General features: G+C 41.9%; 2 pseudogenes; both read left to right on the top strand.

Annotated features, from left to right (window-relative positions):
- The first annotated feature begins 4370 nt into the window (after nt 1-4370).
- Nucleotides 4371-17010, top strand: LOC148020090 (NADP-dependent glyceraldehyde-3-phosphate dehydrogenase-like; annotated as a pseudogene).
- A 92-nt stretch (nt 17011-17102) lies between these two features.
- Nucleotides 17103-17615, top strand: LOC148020089 (NADP-dependent glyceraldehyde-3-phosphate dehydrogenase pseudogene; annotated as a pseudogene).

Here is a 17615-nt window from a genome sequence, read left to right as displayed (position 1 = left end):
TGGCATTGTATTCATTCTATATGAAAAGTGGTAGTCAAGTACAATGCTTTATAGTTGTTGGATGGATACAGTTTTCCCTTTTTGTGCATATGGAATTCAATCTGCCTACATGTCCTAAGCCCTGAGCTGCCTCACACAAAGAGGCCACAATAGGTGTGATTGCAAATATCTCAACACCCCTCCTCAATCACAACCAAGAAGTAGAAAGTGTGTAGAGGCTTTAGTGAAAGTAACACCTGCAAAGTGTGGGCACACCTTAAACATGGCAAAACACCAAAGGCTGACGTAGAAAAGGCTAAGTGTGGGTACCACAAACATGGTGGACATCAAGAGGCTGTAACAGGGGCCTCAAAAAGTGTACAGAGGTTGTAGTAAAAGGCCACATGAGGAGTTTACAAGCTTATGACAAGAGCATTTTGGGCTAGGAAATACAAGGCAAAAAAAAAAGTCAGTAAAAAATTGGGTCAAGGACCATGAGATCCTTGCAATTTTCAGCATTTCTTTTTACATAAATGTTCAATTCATTGTAGTTCTTCTTGTCTAGCTTCATGTACATGTACTTCACTTTGTTTGCCACTTCAAATTCTTCATAATTTTTCTGCTTCTTCTTCTTATTCTTGTTCTTTTGGTCCTCTTGATCTGCTTCTTCATTGACTTTGCTTGCAGTAGTTGCATCAGTCTTTATGTCCATGTTCCCCTCAAGCAAAGGTATCATTTGAGGCAACAGAAATGACTTCAAAATCTTCAAATAAATTCATTGATTGCTCTTCAAAACAAGTAAATCCATCCATCCTTGCAAGCGGAATAAACAAGTCTTCCATGTAGTTGAATTGAGCAACAAGAGTAATGTTACTTTTAATGAGAAGCATCTTCATAAAAGACTTGATTTTGGTCAATCAAAAGATGGAAATCAGCTCCAAATGACTGAGAATAACTAGCAATGAGTTGATGTTTGTATTCTGTCAAAAGACACAAGTAATGGCTATGAAGTATCAAAAGATATTAGTTTGAAATTTGATGTTTACTGCTTGAGTTTGACTTGATGATCTTCAAAAACTCTTCATAGATTCCCTTCCTTTCTGATCTAATGGTTGAATACTTGCTGAGAACTTTAGATTACAGTGGCCTTGGCTTGGTTTAAGTGGCAGGAGAGAGAAAATAAAAGAAAAATGAGCTTGAAGGTAAGTGGCTACGACTGTCCTGTCAAAACAGGGACTAGCGATGACTGGTAAATGAGCTCACATGAGCTCCACAGGTTGAATATGCTCAAACCCTTTAAGATGAAGGGCCCTTACTAATGGTTCTAACTCCCCCTAAGAGGGTTTGTACTCGATTTGCCCGAGTTGAAAGATTCAAACCTTCAAAGTGGTCGCTATCAAAACTGCACCCAGATTTGGGAAAATGCAAATGTCGAGCATGGTGTGCATCAATCTCCTTGATTTTTGTCCCAACAAGTTTCCCTTGACCTGAAGAATAACTATACAGAAGAAATATCAAAGAGATATGGCCTGATTGATGAGATAAGGCTGCTCCAACATAGGTAGGTAGGTGTTGTTCACAGACATAGTTATGGTAGCAACTTTAAGAAGACGCAATGCTCAAGCTATAGTTGCCCAATCTCAATGATTGAGATGCCAGGGAGGAACTCTGGAAGTAGAAAAACACTTGTCTAGAAGGAAGTTCAAAGAGATTTGGCCTGTGGAGAGAGATATGAAAGCTTCAAGTTGACAGGGTGCTGCTAGCTATGGCTGCCATGGAAGCTTCATTGAAGATAGGAATGCAAATGAAGTTGGAGATAGGGTCCAGTTCTCAGATTGAGCTAAGTACAGATGGAAAGGAGCTGAGAGGAGTGAAATGAGAGTTGGTCCATGCTCGGTTGAGCTCTGATACCATGTTAAAATACGCGGACCTAGAGCATGGCTATGGTAGCTTGTAAGCATAGACTAAACTGATGATGACGTTTGTTGCTGAAGACCACAACTGTTACACAAGTGAATTAGGTTCCAAGATGGCAGCTTGGACTCATAAACACAATCTTGTGTAGGACTGACAAAGACAAGACACTTAATTGAAAGTACAAAGCATCATGGCATTGTATTCATTCTATATGAAAAGTGGTAGTCAAGTACAATGCTTTATAGTTGTTGGATGGGTAAATTTTCCCTTTCTTTGCATATGGGATTCACTCTGTTTGCATGTCCTAAGCCCAAAACTGCCTCATACAAAGAGGCTATAATAGGTGTGATTGCAACTATCTCAACACTTTGTACATGCACACAAATTACATACTAAAAGTTGATAGTTTACTAGCATAATGTATTTTTGGTGTCATATCTTAGAAGTGGTGACTCATAATACAAAAGTTGATACTCTAGAGTACCAAATTTGGTACCATATGCATTTCAAATTATCACATGTCAAGGAGAGGATTAAGAGGTGAGAGAAAGGATAGCAAAAGAGAGAGAACAAAGGAAAGAAACTGAGTGACAAGGAGAGAGAAAGACATTCTACTTAAAGAAAAGGCTAATCTTGGAGCTTTCAAAATGATCTAGAGGAGATTTAAACAGACTATGGCCAAAATAGTAGGTCCATCAATTATAGTCTATTTTGGAGGTAACTTGGAGAAATAAGAGGTAACTAACTTTCAAAAAACTAAAATATCAAGTACAACTTCCTTCTTCTTCTTCCAAGATTACTTGAAGCTTCCATGGAGGATTTCTTCCATATTTCTCTTCTCCAAGGCTTGTAAAGCCTCAAAAACCATGATATCTTACTTCTACCACATGAAGATTAATTGGGTCCAACCATTACCATTCTTGAGTGGAGAAAGTATCCACATGGCATTCAAGATAGCCTAAAAATTATGTTGACTTCCTGATACTCATGGATGGCTCATGTTTACTCCTTCTATGGCTACAATCAATTGTGATGATCATTGAAGGTTAATAGGGCTTGCAATCTTCAACTTCAAGCCTTCTCTTGCATCCTTTCAACATTCTTCTTCCTCCCCAAAACCAAACATGTGTAGTCCATGGTCCATGGGCAGCCATTAAAGCTTTGATAAAGCTTCTCAATTTCAAAGGGCTCTTAGTCCATTCTATCTTTGGAGCTTATCCGTAGCAAGTATCCATCAAGATTCATCAAAGATTTGAAGCATTTGAGCTCTCTTGACTCTTTGAAGCTTCCATGGAGGAGAAGTTTGGGGATTATTCTTTAAGCATGAGATTCTTGGTTTCTGAAGCTCAATGAGAGCTGAAGCCTCTTCAAAAGATTCAAAGGAATTTCCATGGTTTTGATTTTTCATTGCCAATATTGGAGAATTATGGGTACAAATGGAGCATTATTGAGCTATGGAGTTTAAGCTTATGCCGATATTTGGGACAACCAAGATTAAGCTTCAATATTAAGTCTTTTATGATTCAAGTTTACGTAAGAATTCAAGGAGCAAGGATTGAAGTCTATGTTATCAACATTGAGTAACTAGAATCATATTTAATCATTGAGGAGCGTTGTCGTGTTGCTGCGCATTCGAGGTGAGGAATCCACTAAAAAGTTTGTGTGTGCTACATTTGTTACTTTATGTATACTTAGACATTGTGCTTTGCTCTGCTTGAACATTTTGCCTTCAGTTGGTTCATGTTCAATTTCACAGAAGAGATAAGTGTTGTTTGGGAGTGAATCTGGTATTTGTTACAAACAATTTAGAAGGAGAATGGGCTCTGTGAGGAAGCCCTAAATTGCTGGGAAGAGATGCATTTAGGTGGACTATTATCTAATGCTGTCACATTTATTTGTATTCTGAAAACGTGCACTGTTGGGGAACTCAGAAGTAAGGGCAGAGAAGTACATGCTGAAATTGCTAAAGAAGGATTTGAGAGAGAGCCTTTTCTTGGCAGCACTTTGGTTGATATGTACAGCAAATTTGGCTCCCTGGTAGAACCGCAGGACATCTTTGATGAACTGCCTACGAGAGATACTGTCTCATGGACAGCATTGATTGCAGGTTATGGAAAATGTGGGTTATTTGAAAAAGCATGGGAAATGTTCAGTCAGGTACGGGTAAGGGATATAGTCTTGTGGAATGTAATGATCTTAGGATATGCTAAGTATGGGCTTGCTATTGAAGATTTGAACTGTTTTGAACAAATGCAAATGGAGAGAGTGTATCCAAATGTAGTTACATGGAATACTTTGATATTGGGCTATGCTGTGCAAGAGGAAAGTGAGGGAGCCTTCGTGCTTTATGCCCAGATGCTGTGCCAAGGGAATATGCCAAATAGTGCTACCTTTTTGAATGTTCTGAGAACTGTCATAGCACGTCAGCACTTGAAACGGGAAAAAGAATCTACACTCAACTAAATCATGCTGATATGTTTGATGCCGACCTTGATCTTGCAGCAGCAAATATCGTAAAGGGTGGTTTCTCATACAGTGGCCAACGCTATACTGTTGTGAAAGTTGTTTTGGTTATGGAACCAGTAGCAGATGTGCTAGTTCAGAAGGTAGTTTCAAAGATGAGTAAGCTAACTGTCGGTGCACCAAAAGAAGACTCTGACATAACTGCGGTTGTCAGTGAGTCATCTGCAAAGTACATAGAAGCTTTGGTTTTGGATGCCAAGGAAAAAGGTGCTACATTCTGCCAGGAGTACAAAAGAGATGGAAGGAAACCTGATATGGCCTTTACTTATTGATAAAGTTCACCTTGACATGAGGATTGATGGGAAGAACCTTTTGGGCACGTGCTTCCCATCATTAGAATCAGCAATGTGGAGAAAGAAATCCACCATTGTAATGCAAACAATTTTGCTTTGTAGGGTTGTGTTTTCACAAGAGATATTAACAAAGCAATCACGATCAGCGACGCAATGGAGTCCGGAACATTTCAAATCAATTCTGCCCCTGCTCATGGACCTAACCACTTTCCTTTTCAAGGTCTTCGGGATAGCGGAATTGGGTCACAAGGAATTACAAATAGTATAAACATGATGACAAAAGTGAAGAGTACAATGATCAATTTGCATGGTCCCTCATACACAGTGGGCTAGTTATACCATTATGGACACACCATATTGGAAAAGAGTGTAAAGAATTTGTAGAAAAGGATCAAGAAGGAGAAATTGAGGCTAGAACACATCTTTGTGGAGCGTGCTTTTGTGTTACGGAATGCAGAGGGAAGGAGAAAATTAGCCGGCTACCTTGGAAAAAGCAGAAAGAAAGGGGACGGATGGCTACTTCCAGAGGAGGATTTCAACTTGCTTCTGATTCTTGGTGGAAGGGAATGATCAATGGGGAGATGTTTTTGGTGATCGAATTTAGGAGGGGAAAGAGGATTGAAGGGAAAAGAAGACGATGTTGAAAGGACTATGGAGGAGACGTCCATACTCAAGATAACGAAGAGGACGCTTGTCATAGCTGCCTCCTCGCCATTGATAATGTTCCCAAAGGCCACAGAGCATCATGAAATACAATACTTTAGTTGAAGAGGTCCTAGGATTCCCAAGAACTATTCTCTTGAGCTTTATTTTGAACTTGCACTTGAAAATCAAGTACTCAAGATTTGGAATGTACTGGCAAGAAGACAAATTAGTTCACAGCTAATTGAGGTTGAAGCATGGCCTCATATTACTATCTTTGCGAGTTCCAATCTTGAGCCAACCAAGTTGTACAATGTCATCAAGAATTTTGCAACAAAAGCAAAACCCCTTCCTGTAACGCTTTCTGCAGTGGGGAGCTTTACTACAGAGGAGAATGTGTTTTTTCTTGCAGCGACACCCACGATTCCTCTTCTCACATTCCATGAACACTTTTTTGAGTTGCTAAGGAGGGAGGGTTTGGAAATAGGTGATTACAATCAACCTGGTTGCTGGGTTCCACATTGTACAGTGGCTATTAATGTTTCCGCTAATCGCACGCAACACACAGCTAGTAGAACATAAATGTGGAGCTGAAGGAGACTAAATTCCTCAGTCGTCCTGGCAGGTCATTTGAAGAAGCTCTAGTGATCACAGAGCAAATTACAAATGCACTTTCAAGTTCCTCAATGGTAGATTTACAAGAGCTATGTATTGCACCATGCAAGGCATCGTGGATGACCTATTTGGATGTGTATTGACTTGATTCTGATGGATCAGTGTTCGATGCTGCTTTGCAGCTCTTGCACATTTGAAAATACCAGATGTTTCTGTGACTGATGATAGCAAGGTACTCCCAGCTAGTAGGACATCAGGAAAATTTCAGAATGATAGATCAGATGAAAACCAGACTGAAAAGTGTAAAAGGAAAAATATTGAAACTTGAGCGAGTTCCAGTGGCACTCACTTTAGCGCTACACTAAAGACACATACTAGTTGACCCATCAACTGAAGAAGAGTCTATTTTGAAGACATTCTCTTGAAGTCTGGATGACATATTTGATGATCTTGTATTCTGATTTATAACTTGATGTGGTTTTCTTGAGGGGATTGATTCTCTTGATTGATCCGTCTTGCTGCTTGTATGTAACAATTCTGATCTCAAAACCGCACTTCTCACGAGAACCTCCTCTTACTAAAAATCCAAATGATTAAATTGTTAGTATTATGGATTTTTTTTTAATTATTCCCTCCTTCCCCCAGCCGACTGTCGTGCTGGGGGAGAGGGAGGGAAGGTAGGATGACTAAGCATCCGTGCTGGATGCCTGAGGGGGGGTGAACCCATGCAGGATGCTGCGTGGGGGAGGGAGGATCCCCTCCCCTCACCTATATAAACCTTATGGGAGGAAGTGAGAGGGGGAGGAGGATAGAGGAGGCCGTCAAACTTCTAACGCTACTTAGAGGTAGTCGTGAGGAAGGGAGTCGTGAGGAGCGCCGTGAGGAGTTGCCGCGAGAGCCGCCATTGCCAGCTAGAATGCCACCTCCCTCTTGACTATAGAGCACCTCAATTGCTGCATCCGCCACTAAACGACTGAGAGGATGCCGTGCTGGAGATGCCGTTGACGTGGAAGTCAATCGCTGCCGGACTGAGGGACGTCGCCGTCTCCAGCGCTGACAGCTGCCGCCATAAACATCCTCCCTCACGCCATCATCCTAATCTTCCCCGTCGTCAGTCCTTCCCTTCACCTAATCAATTGAATTCATGTAAGCTTCTGAAGCTCAGAAGCTTCCTTGGAAGCTTCCAGAAGGGACTGCCTAAAGCCCTATTTTCACGTGGCCAACCCGGGTTTTTAAACCGGGCTTGCTAAAGCCTCCAAACCCCCAAGCCTTCTTGTAAAGCCCCATTCTACATCATCCTTCCTTTTCTTATTACCCTCAAGCATCACCTTAATCCCACGTGCTTCTTGGGGAAGCAGAAGCTTCCTAGAGCTTTGAAAGCTTCTTTAAAAAAAAAAAAACAAGGCTTAAAGCCTTGTGCACACGGGTGCCATCCTAGGTTTTAAAAGAACAAGAAGAAGCTCATAAAGCCTCCATTCCCGCAGCTCTCTCGTAAAAGGCCCATCTCCACAATCCAACCCCAAACCACACAAGCCTGCTCGTGGAAACCCCAATTCCCACAAGCCCTCGCAAAACTCCATTTCCGCAAGTTCTCAGGTGAAGGTATCTCCTGCGTACGAGGGAGAAGGGTAAGATCTTGAGGCTGCTTACAAAGGCTGAGGAGTTCACCGATCACGTAAGGGTAAAGGAAAACCGGAAGTCCATAATTACGCCTACGATGGCCCCCAAGAAGTCACAAATCGCACCTTTGATGCCACACTCGCGCAATAGGTTGCAGAGTGCATGATCTTGTGATTTGATCAAAAGAGAATGGCCAATTCCTCGGAATGAGATTGGCAGATTCTTACGCAAGTTTATCTTGCAAGAGGAGAAATAATCGTCGTGATATAGTACCTTTCCTGGGTAAAGTAACCAAGATACGAGGATTAAATATTTGCTTGGAAGCAAAAGACCAATTAGTAAATTGGAATAACATATTTACTTCTAATAGAACTTAAGGTATTAGTTGGGTTAGTAGGGTACGGCCCTAACCCAAGGATATAGGGTTAACAAACAAACCCTTGGGGATCTTGCCAAGTCGCAATTGATCCTGGATTGAGTGCTAGATGCATTCGAAGAGAAAGATTCACTCCTTAGCAATTGGCCAAATAAACGACCACTGGAATTGATTGTGCTTGTAACAGTTTAGAAAGCATTGTTTGCATTGTTTGCTCAAGGAACTAAAGGATGAAAAGATATCTAATGCTTCAGGTTGAAGGCCTGAAGGGAGAGGCAGCTTCAGTTACCCCGGACTGCCTGCCTGACCCTAACCAAGGGGGTTGTTGACCGCGCCGAGAACGTGGACCGAACCCGCCACGAGATGTCTCTCCGTTGAGCTCTACTTGGAGCAGGAGGACGCTTGGGTGACAGAGGGGGCTCTGGCCGTAAATCCCTCGCCTTCCGGGTCCTGCAGAAGAGGCTAACGTGACTCGGGATTGGATCTCGAGGCCCGCATACTAGTCTACGGGCAGAAGCTTGGAATAATGATCACTATGGATTACTGGATAGCCTTCGGGTGGATTATGGACAAGCCTACGGGCGGAACTCCTTGTATTTCAAAGATAAAATGATGAAATGATAATAAAGAATTTGTTTGATATTGTTTTTCTATGTCACATGATAAGATTACGTGAAGGAACGAGTGCTTAACAGGATTAATTAAAGAAGCTGATTGTTATATGTCAAATTAATGTGTTAGATAATTACATAACTAAAACAAACCGAGGAAAGTGTGGAGGATGGACCATGGGTCCGTCCTACGGTTGGGTAGTCCCAGTTAGCCGGGAACTTTTCTCAAAAATCTCGAAGAACAGCGGGATGATCATCATCATCAAAATGAATAACGAGAGCGATGACCTAGAGTTACTCCTTACCCAATTTACACTGTTTTAGGGGAACGGAATGGGACTATACCTTATGGCAGAGAGGTTGAGCCTTGCATCCCTCTCGTTTCCCATTCTCCTTGAACCAAGTGCAGCGTGAATCCATTTCGGACCTGGCGTTTCTGCATAAAGTAGTTCGCTCGGGTCTAACAGTAGTTGTTGTTAGCTAGTGACCAAATTAGGAAAACCCTAATTCAGGTCGATCCTAAGTGGGAACGGCCAGGATACTTCCGCTACGTGGCAGACGCGGGAAGACCTAGATCGCAAATCCCGTAACATTCCATGGGAATGCCGGGCGGAGCTTTCTAGACATCCTTTCCGATGGACTGCTAAGACGTGTCCTGGATGATTCTAGTGGACACGTTACAATTGGTATCAGAGAAAACCAACAAAAGACTTGTTTTTAAGAAATTTTAATAAGAAGAAGTAAAGCAAATGTTACTGTTCCGAACATTTTCTTACTTTCAATGCTGTCTTGCAGAAATATGAAGCATGGAATAGGTTCTTAGTATTTCGAGTCATGTTTATGACCACGATGCATTCCACGGATTATCAACAAAGGGTTGAGATGATGAGCATCCTAGACCGCATTTACAATCTATTGCCTGTGTATGTGGAACGGAGATGGATGGGTGTTTCAGGGATCTATTACATAACTGCCTATCGACCTGCGTAGCCGACCCTACAGGTCGGAAGTCGAAGGGTTAACCAGAATAAGTATGTGTACGGGAAAGTAATTCAAAGAATCCCTACCAACCGAATCAAGGTTTTGGGACGTCATGAGAAGAATGGATATCAAAGGAAAAGATACCCTAATCTTCCAATGAACTATCGATTCTTGAAAATCGATGACCCCAATCCATACTACTACTCAGTTCCTGTATAGCTGAATGCAACAACATCTTATTCTCCTCGAATTAATGTATTAACTTGTTCCATCGCCCCAAGAAATAATTGTACCGCGAAAGGGCTATGCTGATATGAATGGAATAAAACTTTTTTTTAAATCAACGATTGTCTTGACTGTGAATATTGATAAAGAAGTAAAGTGATTTGGTCACTTGGCTAAAGGAATACGCGGACGTAGTTCCTGAAGAGTTAACAGAACTCCCGCTTCAAAGTGAAGTAGATCATGAGATCAAGCTAGTAATAGGAGCTGCGCCAATAGCGAAGAGACCCTATAGAATGTCTATACCGGAAGCAATTGAGCTGAAGTAACAACTCAAGCAACTGCTAGATCAGGGCTACATCCGTCCTAGCAGTTCACCATGGAAAGCGCCAGTACTGTTCCAGAAAAAGAAAGATGGAACACTTCGACTATGTATTGATTACAGAGGGTTGAATCAATCAACAGTCAAGAACAAATATCATATTCCTAGAATAGATGAGCTTCTTGATAGTCTTCAGGGTGCCAAGATCTTCTCCAAGATTATCTTAGGTCTGGTTACTATTAGATAAGAATCAAGGAAGAAGATATCCCAAAGATGACCTTCAACACTAGATATGGACACTTTGAGTCCTAGTTATGTCATTTGAGCTCACGAATGTAGTTGCCGATGCATTCAGATGCAAGGCATTCCTAAATTCCCTAATCTTGCAGAATCCATCAACGGCCAGTTCTCTAGCTACAAAAGTATCTATGCCCAACAACCCTATACTTGAACTAGCTAGAGAGGAAGTATGCCATGATTTGGCCTACCAAACAATGATAAAGGAAATATCTACCAAGGAGCAGAATCAAAAGTTGCAAGCTAAGTATCAGGAATTTTCCATTGATAATGGACTTGTCTACTACAGAACAAGGCATGTATACCAGCAAACCAGTCACTTAAGCAGAAGATATTGTGCAAAGCTCATGATTTCCCTTTCTCAGGACATCCAAGCTGCAAAGGATAGACAGAAGGCATACGCGGATTTGAAGTGTCAAGATAGAATATTTGTGGAAGGAAACATGGTCTTCATTCACGTATGCCCAAAGAAGAGTTCTCTATCCCTAGGAGATTGCAAGAAGCTAAGTCCAAGGTATTGTGGACCATTCAAGATCCTTAAAGTGCCTAGGACCTAATGCTTATAGACTACAACTCCCAGAGAACCTAAAGGTTCATAATGTATTCCATATTAGCCTATTGAAGAAGTATGCACCTAATCCTAACCATGTACTCAATGACCAATAAGTTCTAATGCCTAGTCGAGGAGTCCTTGAACTAAGGCCTGACAAAATCTTAGATGCAAGGGAGAGACAACTCAGATCCAGAACCTTGAGAGAATACCTCGTCCAGTGGAAAGATTATGCCGAGGAGGATGCCACTTGGATAGAGGAGGGAACTCTCAACCATCAATATTCCCAGTTTATCTCGAGATGAGGACATCTCGATTCCTCCAAGGGGGAGAGAATGTAACAATTCTGATCTCAAAACCGCACTTCTCACGAGAACCTCCTCTTACTAAAAATCCAAATGATTAAATTGTTAGTATTATGGAATTTTTTTAAATTATTCCCTCCTTCCCCCAGCCGACTGTCGTGCTGGGGGAGAGGGAGGGAAGGTAGGATGACTAAGCATCCGTGCTGGATGCCTGAGCGGGGGGTGAACCCATGCAGGATGCCGCGTGGGGGAGGGAGGATCCCCTCCCCTCACCTATATAAACCTTATGGGGGGAAGTGAGAGGGGGAGGAGGATAGAGGAGGCCATCAGACTTCTAACGCTACTTAGAGGTAGTCATGAGGAAGGGAGTCGTGAGGAGCGCCGTGAGGAGTTGCCACGAGAGCCGCCATTGCCAGCTAGAATGCCGCCTCCCTCTTGACTATAGAGCACCTCGATTGCTGCATCTGCCACTAAAAGACTGAGAGGACGCCATGCTGGAGATGCCGTTGACGTGGAAGTCAATCGCTGCCGGACTGAGGGATGTTGCCATCTCTAGCGCTGACAACCGCCGCCATAAACGTCCTCCCTCACGCCATCATCCTAATCTTCCCCGTCATCAGTCCTTCCCTTCACCTAATCAATTGAATTCATGTAAGCTTCTGAAGCTTCCTTGGAAGCTTCCAGAAGGGGCTTCCTTAAGCCCTGTTTTCACGTGGCCAACCCGGGTTTTTAAACCGGGCTTGTTAAAGCCTCCAAACCCCCAAGCCTTCTTGTAAAGCCCCATTCTACATCATCCTTCCTTTTCTTATTACCCTCAAGCATCACCTTAATCCCACGTGCTTCTTGGGGAAGCAGAAGCTTCCTAGAGCTTTGAAAGCTTCTTTTAAAATTTAAAAAAAAACAAGGCTTAAAGCCTTGTGCACACGGGTGCCATCCTAGGTTTTAAAAGAACAAGAAGAAGCTCATAAAGCCTCCATTCTCACAGCTCTCTCGTAAAAGGCCCATCTCCACAATCCAAGCCCAAACCACACAAGCCTACTCGTGGAAACCCCAATTCCCACAAGCCCTCGCAAAACTCACTTCCCGCAAGTTCTCAGGTGAAGGTATCTCCTGCGTACGAGGGAGAAGGGTAAGATCTTGAGGCTACTTACAAAGGCTGAGGAGTTCACCGATCACGTAAGGGTAAAGGAAAACCGGAAGTTCATAATTATGCCTACGATGGCCCCCAAGAAGTCACAAATCACGCCTACGGGAGGTTCTTCTCCTAACATTCACGTGGACATCTCCGCGAGCCCACAAGTCCAAGTTTTTACTAATTTTGATTCCACGCAAAAGTAATGCATTAGGCACGATAATTTCATGGACTAGGAAGCACCTATGCATGTCAAATCCACCTAGCTAAAATGCAATTGGAAATAAATTGACTATTTGAACATTTACTAGAATTAGCTCATGATGTGAAATTGGTCATTGGTATTTTCAATGTGATGAACGAAAAAACGTAAGTTGTCTATGCATCTTATGACCTTATTAGTAAATTGCATGTCGTGCATTTTAAGTAACGAGCCTAGAACACCTATTGGCTATCATTATAAGATTGAAATTATTAAGTGCACCTTTGACTAGACATGGAAAGATTAAGCTTATGTCGCATTTTTAGGCAATATCTTCATTGTAATGATTCATTAAGGAAAGTCGTTAACACTTGTAGGAAATAGCAAAGCATGGAAAATGATTCTATGTGCTTGTAAATTGGAATGGGTTAACTCTAGCTTTATTTGGCATGAATTTCACTACGCTGTAGTTAGGAAAGGATTGCATGTTGCACATTCGTCGTACTCAAAATCTTATTCATCAAGAGTGTATTTAGGGAAAGGCTGCATGGTTCATTAAAAGCATGAAATCTTAAAATCTTAGGAAAAGAATTGTGTTGGCATGATCCTTGAATGTAAGACCTAGTAGGTTCAATGGAAGTTATTCTGAAATTTATCATGCGTTTTGATTTTAACAAGAAAAGTAAGGGTTATTGCGAATCTAGTGGTACGTAGAAGCCATGTATCGCATGTTTACGTGATGTGACATGTTCCAACTAGTTTTCTCCTTTAGATCAAGTTAACATCTCTACGAAGGGTTCGTCCTTGTCACAAGACAAGTAGATCAAATTTTCTAAATCACCTAACCGCAAGGGATTTGCATAGGATGATTTAATCGATACGATAAATATCCCAAAGAGCTAACTAGGGTTTAGCTCATTGAGGACATGACCTAATCGCTCTTATTGCCAAAGCTGAAACTCTTATACCCTAAAGACTTGCCCTCATTTACGGAATGTAGGGACAATAGGACACACTTGCGAGAAACGATCTAGGGTTTTTACCCGAAGGATCGCCCGCTAAAAGAATGAAACTCGATTTGGATTTGGACCTTTAGGACCGACAATATCGACCTAGTGCAATCAAGAACAGATTGTTATGAAGATACCCTAACCCTGTTTCCTATCTTATCATGATTTCATGATTAGACAAAGCCATTCGATGGGTAAAATAGTCCCATGACTTTGATGCCACACTCGCGCAATAGGTTGCAGAGTGCATGATCTTGTGATTTGATCAAAAGAGAATGGCCAATTCCTCGGAATGAGATTGGCAGATTCTTACGCAAGTTTATCTTGCAAGAGGAGAAATAATCGTCATGATATAGTACCTTTCTTGGGTAAAGTAACCAAGATACGAGGATTAGATATTTGCTTGGAAGCAAAAGACCAATTAGTAAATTGGAATAACATATTTACTGCTAATAGAACTTAAGGTATTAGTTGGGTTAGTAGGGTACGGCCCTAACCCAAGGATATAGGGTTAACAAACAAACCCTTGGGGATCTTGCCAAGTCGCAATTGATCCTGGATCGAGTGCTGGATGCATTCGAAGAGAAAGATTCACTCCTTAGCAATTGGCCAAATAAATGACCACTGGAATTGATTGTGCTTGTAACAGTTTAGAAAGCACTGTTTGCATTGTTTGCTCAAGGAACTAAAGGATGAAAATATATCTAATGCTTCAGGTTCAAGGCCTGAAGGGAGAGGCAGCTTCAGTTACCCCCGACTGCCTGCCTGACCCTAACCAAGGGGGTTGTTGACCGCACCGGGAACGTGGACCGAACCCGCCGCGAGAGGTCTCTCCGTTGAGCTCTACTTGGAGCAGGAGGACGCTTGGGTGCCAGGGGGGGCTCTGGCCGTAAATCCCTCGCCTTCTGGGTCCTGCACAAGAGGCTAACGTGACTCGGGATTGGATCTCGAAGCCGCATACTAGTCTACGGGCAAAAGCTTGGAATAATGATCACTATGGATTACTGGATAGCCTTCCGGCCGATTATGGACAAGCCTACGGGCGGAACTCCTTGTATTTCAAAGATAAAATGATGAAATGATAATAAAGAATTTGTTTGATATTGTTTTTCTATGTCACGTGATAAGATTACGTGAAGGAACCAGTGCTTAACAGGATTAATTAAAGAAGCTGATTGTTATATTAAAACAAACCGAGGAAAGTGCAGAGGATGGACCATGGGTCCGTCCTACGGTTGGGTGGTCCCGGTTAGCCGGGAACTTTTCTCAAAAATCTCGAAGAACAGCGGGATGATCATCATCATCAAAACGAATAACAAGAGCGATGACCTAGAGTTACTCCTTACCCAATTTATGCTGTTTTAGGGGAACGGAATGGGACTATACCTTATGGCAGAGAGGTTGAGCCTTGCATCCCTCTCGTTTCCCATTCTCCTTGAACCAAGTGCAGCGTGAATCCACTTCGGACCTGGCGTTTCTGTGTAAAGTAGTTCGCTCGGGTCTGACACTAGTTGCTGTTAGCTAATGACCAAATCAGGAAAACCCTAATTCAGGTCGATCCTAAGTGGGAACGGCCAGGATACTTCCGCTACGTGGCAAACGCGGGAAGACCTAGATCGCAAATCCCGTAACATTCCATGGGAATGCCGGGCGGAGCTTTCTAGACATCCTTTCCAATGGACTGCTAAGACGTGTCCTGGATGATTCTAGTGGACACGTTACATTGTACTTGAACCAAAAATTGTAATACACTTAAACCATGGCATCATATTCGTCTTGATTATTTGCTTCGCTTGATCATCCATCTTGGAATTTCTCAAGGACCTCTGTGGTCGCGACTTTGCCTTCGAAAACCCTTCGACATCTTTCGTGAACCCGACGTGAAAGCGTCGCATTTAAAAAATTTTCAGGATGGGAGACACTTCAGGTTCAATTTCAGCCCCTTCTATGATTCCTCCTTTGTCCTCTACTTCGACTCCATCCTTGACTTCTGCTTCAAATACTTCAAATTATGTTGATTTCCTAATACTCATGGATGGCTCATGTTTGCTCCTTCTATGGCTACAAGCACTTGTGATGATCATTGAAGGTTAATAGGGCTTGCAATCTTCAACTTCAAGCCTTCTCTTGCATCCTTTCAACATTCTTCTTCCTCCCCAAAACCAAACATGTGTAGTCCATGGGCAGCCATTAAAGCTTTGATAAAGCTTCTCAATTTCAAAGGGCTCTTAGTCCATTCTATCTTTGGAGCTTATATGTAGCAAGTATCCATCAAGATTCATCAAAGATTTGAAGCATTTGAACTCTCTTGACTCTTTGAAGCTTCCATGGAGGAGAAGTTTGGGGATTCTTCTTTAAGCATGAGATTCTTGGTTTCTGAAGCTTAATGAGAGCTGAAGCCTCTTCATTCAAACGAATTTCCATGGTTCTGATTTTTCATTGCCAATATTGGAGAATTATGGGTACAAATGGAGCATTATTGAGCTATGGAGTTTAAGCTTATGCCGATATTTGGGACAATCAAGATTAAGCTTCAATATTAAGTCTTTGATGATTCAAGATTACATAAGAATTCAAGGAGCAAGGATTGAAGTCCATGTTATCAACATTGAGTAACTAGAATCATATTTAATCATCCAGGAGCGTTGTTGTGCTATTGCACATCCGAGGAGTGGAATCCACCAAAAGTTTGTGTGTGCTACATTTGTTACTTTATGTATACTTAGACGTTGTGCTTTGCTCTGCTTGAACATTTTTCCTTCAGTTGGTTCATGCTCAATTTCACTGAAGAGATAAGTGTTGTTTGGGAGTGATATGGTATTTGTTACAAACAATTTAGAAGGAGAATGGGCTCTATGAGGAAGCTCTAAATTGTTGGGAAGAGATGCATTTAGGTGGACTATTATCCAATGCTCTCACATTTATTTGCATTCTGAAAACATGCACTATTGGGAAACTCAGAAGTAAGGGCAGAGAAGTACATGATGAAATTGCTAAAGAAGGATTTGAGAGAGAGTCTTTTCTTGGCAGCACTTTGGTTGATATGTATAGCAAATTTGGCTCCGTGGTAGAAGTACAGGACATCTTTAATGAACTGCCTACCAGAGATACTCTCATCAACAGCATTGATTGCAGGTTATGAAAAATGTGGCTTATTTGAAAAAGCATGGGAAATGTTCAATCAGGTACGGGTAATGGATATAGTCTTGTGGAATGCAATGATATCAGGATATGCTGAGTATGGGCTTGCTGTTGAAGCTTTGAACCGTTTTGAAAAAATGCAAATGGAGAGAGTGTATCCAAATGTAGTTACATGGAATAATTTGATATTGGGCTATGTTGTGCAAGAGGAAAGTGAGGGAGCCTTCCTGCTTTATGCCCAGATGCTGTGCCCAAGGGAATATGCCAAATAGTGCTACCTTTTTTAATGTTCTTAGAGCTTGTCATAGCAAGTCAGCACTTGAAACCGGAAAAAAGAATCTACATTCAACTAAATCATGCTGATATGTTTGATGCTGACCTTGATCTTGCAGTAGTAAATATCGTAAAGGGTGGTTTCTCATACAGTGGCCAGTGCTGTACTGCTGTGAAAGTAGTTTTGGCTATGGAACCAGTAGCAGATGTGCTAGTTCAGAAGGTAGTTTCAAAGATGAGTAAGCTAACTGTTGGTGCACCATAAGAAGACTCTGACATAACTGCGGTTGTCAGTGAGTCATCTGCAAAGTACATAGAAGGTTTGGTTTTGGATGCCAAGGAAAAAGGTACTACATTCTGCCAGGAGTACAAAAGAGATGGAAACCTGATATGGCCTTTGCTTATTGATAAAGTTCGCCTTAACATGAGGATTGCGTGGGAAGAACCTTTTGGGCCTGTGCTTCCAGTCATTAGAATCAGCAATGTGGAGGAAGGAATCCACCACTCTAATGCAAACAATTTTTCTTTGTAGGGTTGTGTTTTCACAAGAGATATTAACAAAGCAATCACCATTAGTGACGCAATGGAGACGGGAACAGTTTAG

This window comes from Lygodium microphyllum, chromosome 19 (assembly GCF_053477565.2).
Source record: "Lygodium microphyllum isolate KBCC chromosome 19, Lygodium_microphyllum_v1.1.10, whole genome shotgun sequence".
NCBI classification, from domain to species: Eukaryota; Viridiplantae; Streptophyta; class Polypodiopsida; order Schizaeales; family Lygodiaceae; genus Lygodium; species Lygodium microphyllum.
Note: the sequence above shows the minus strand (reverse complement) of the source record. Positions and strands in the feature narration are given on the sequence as shown.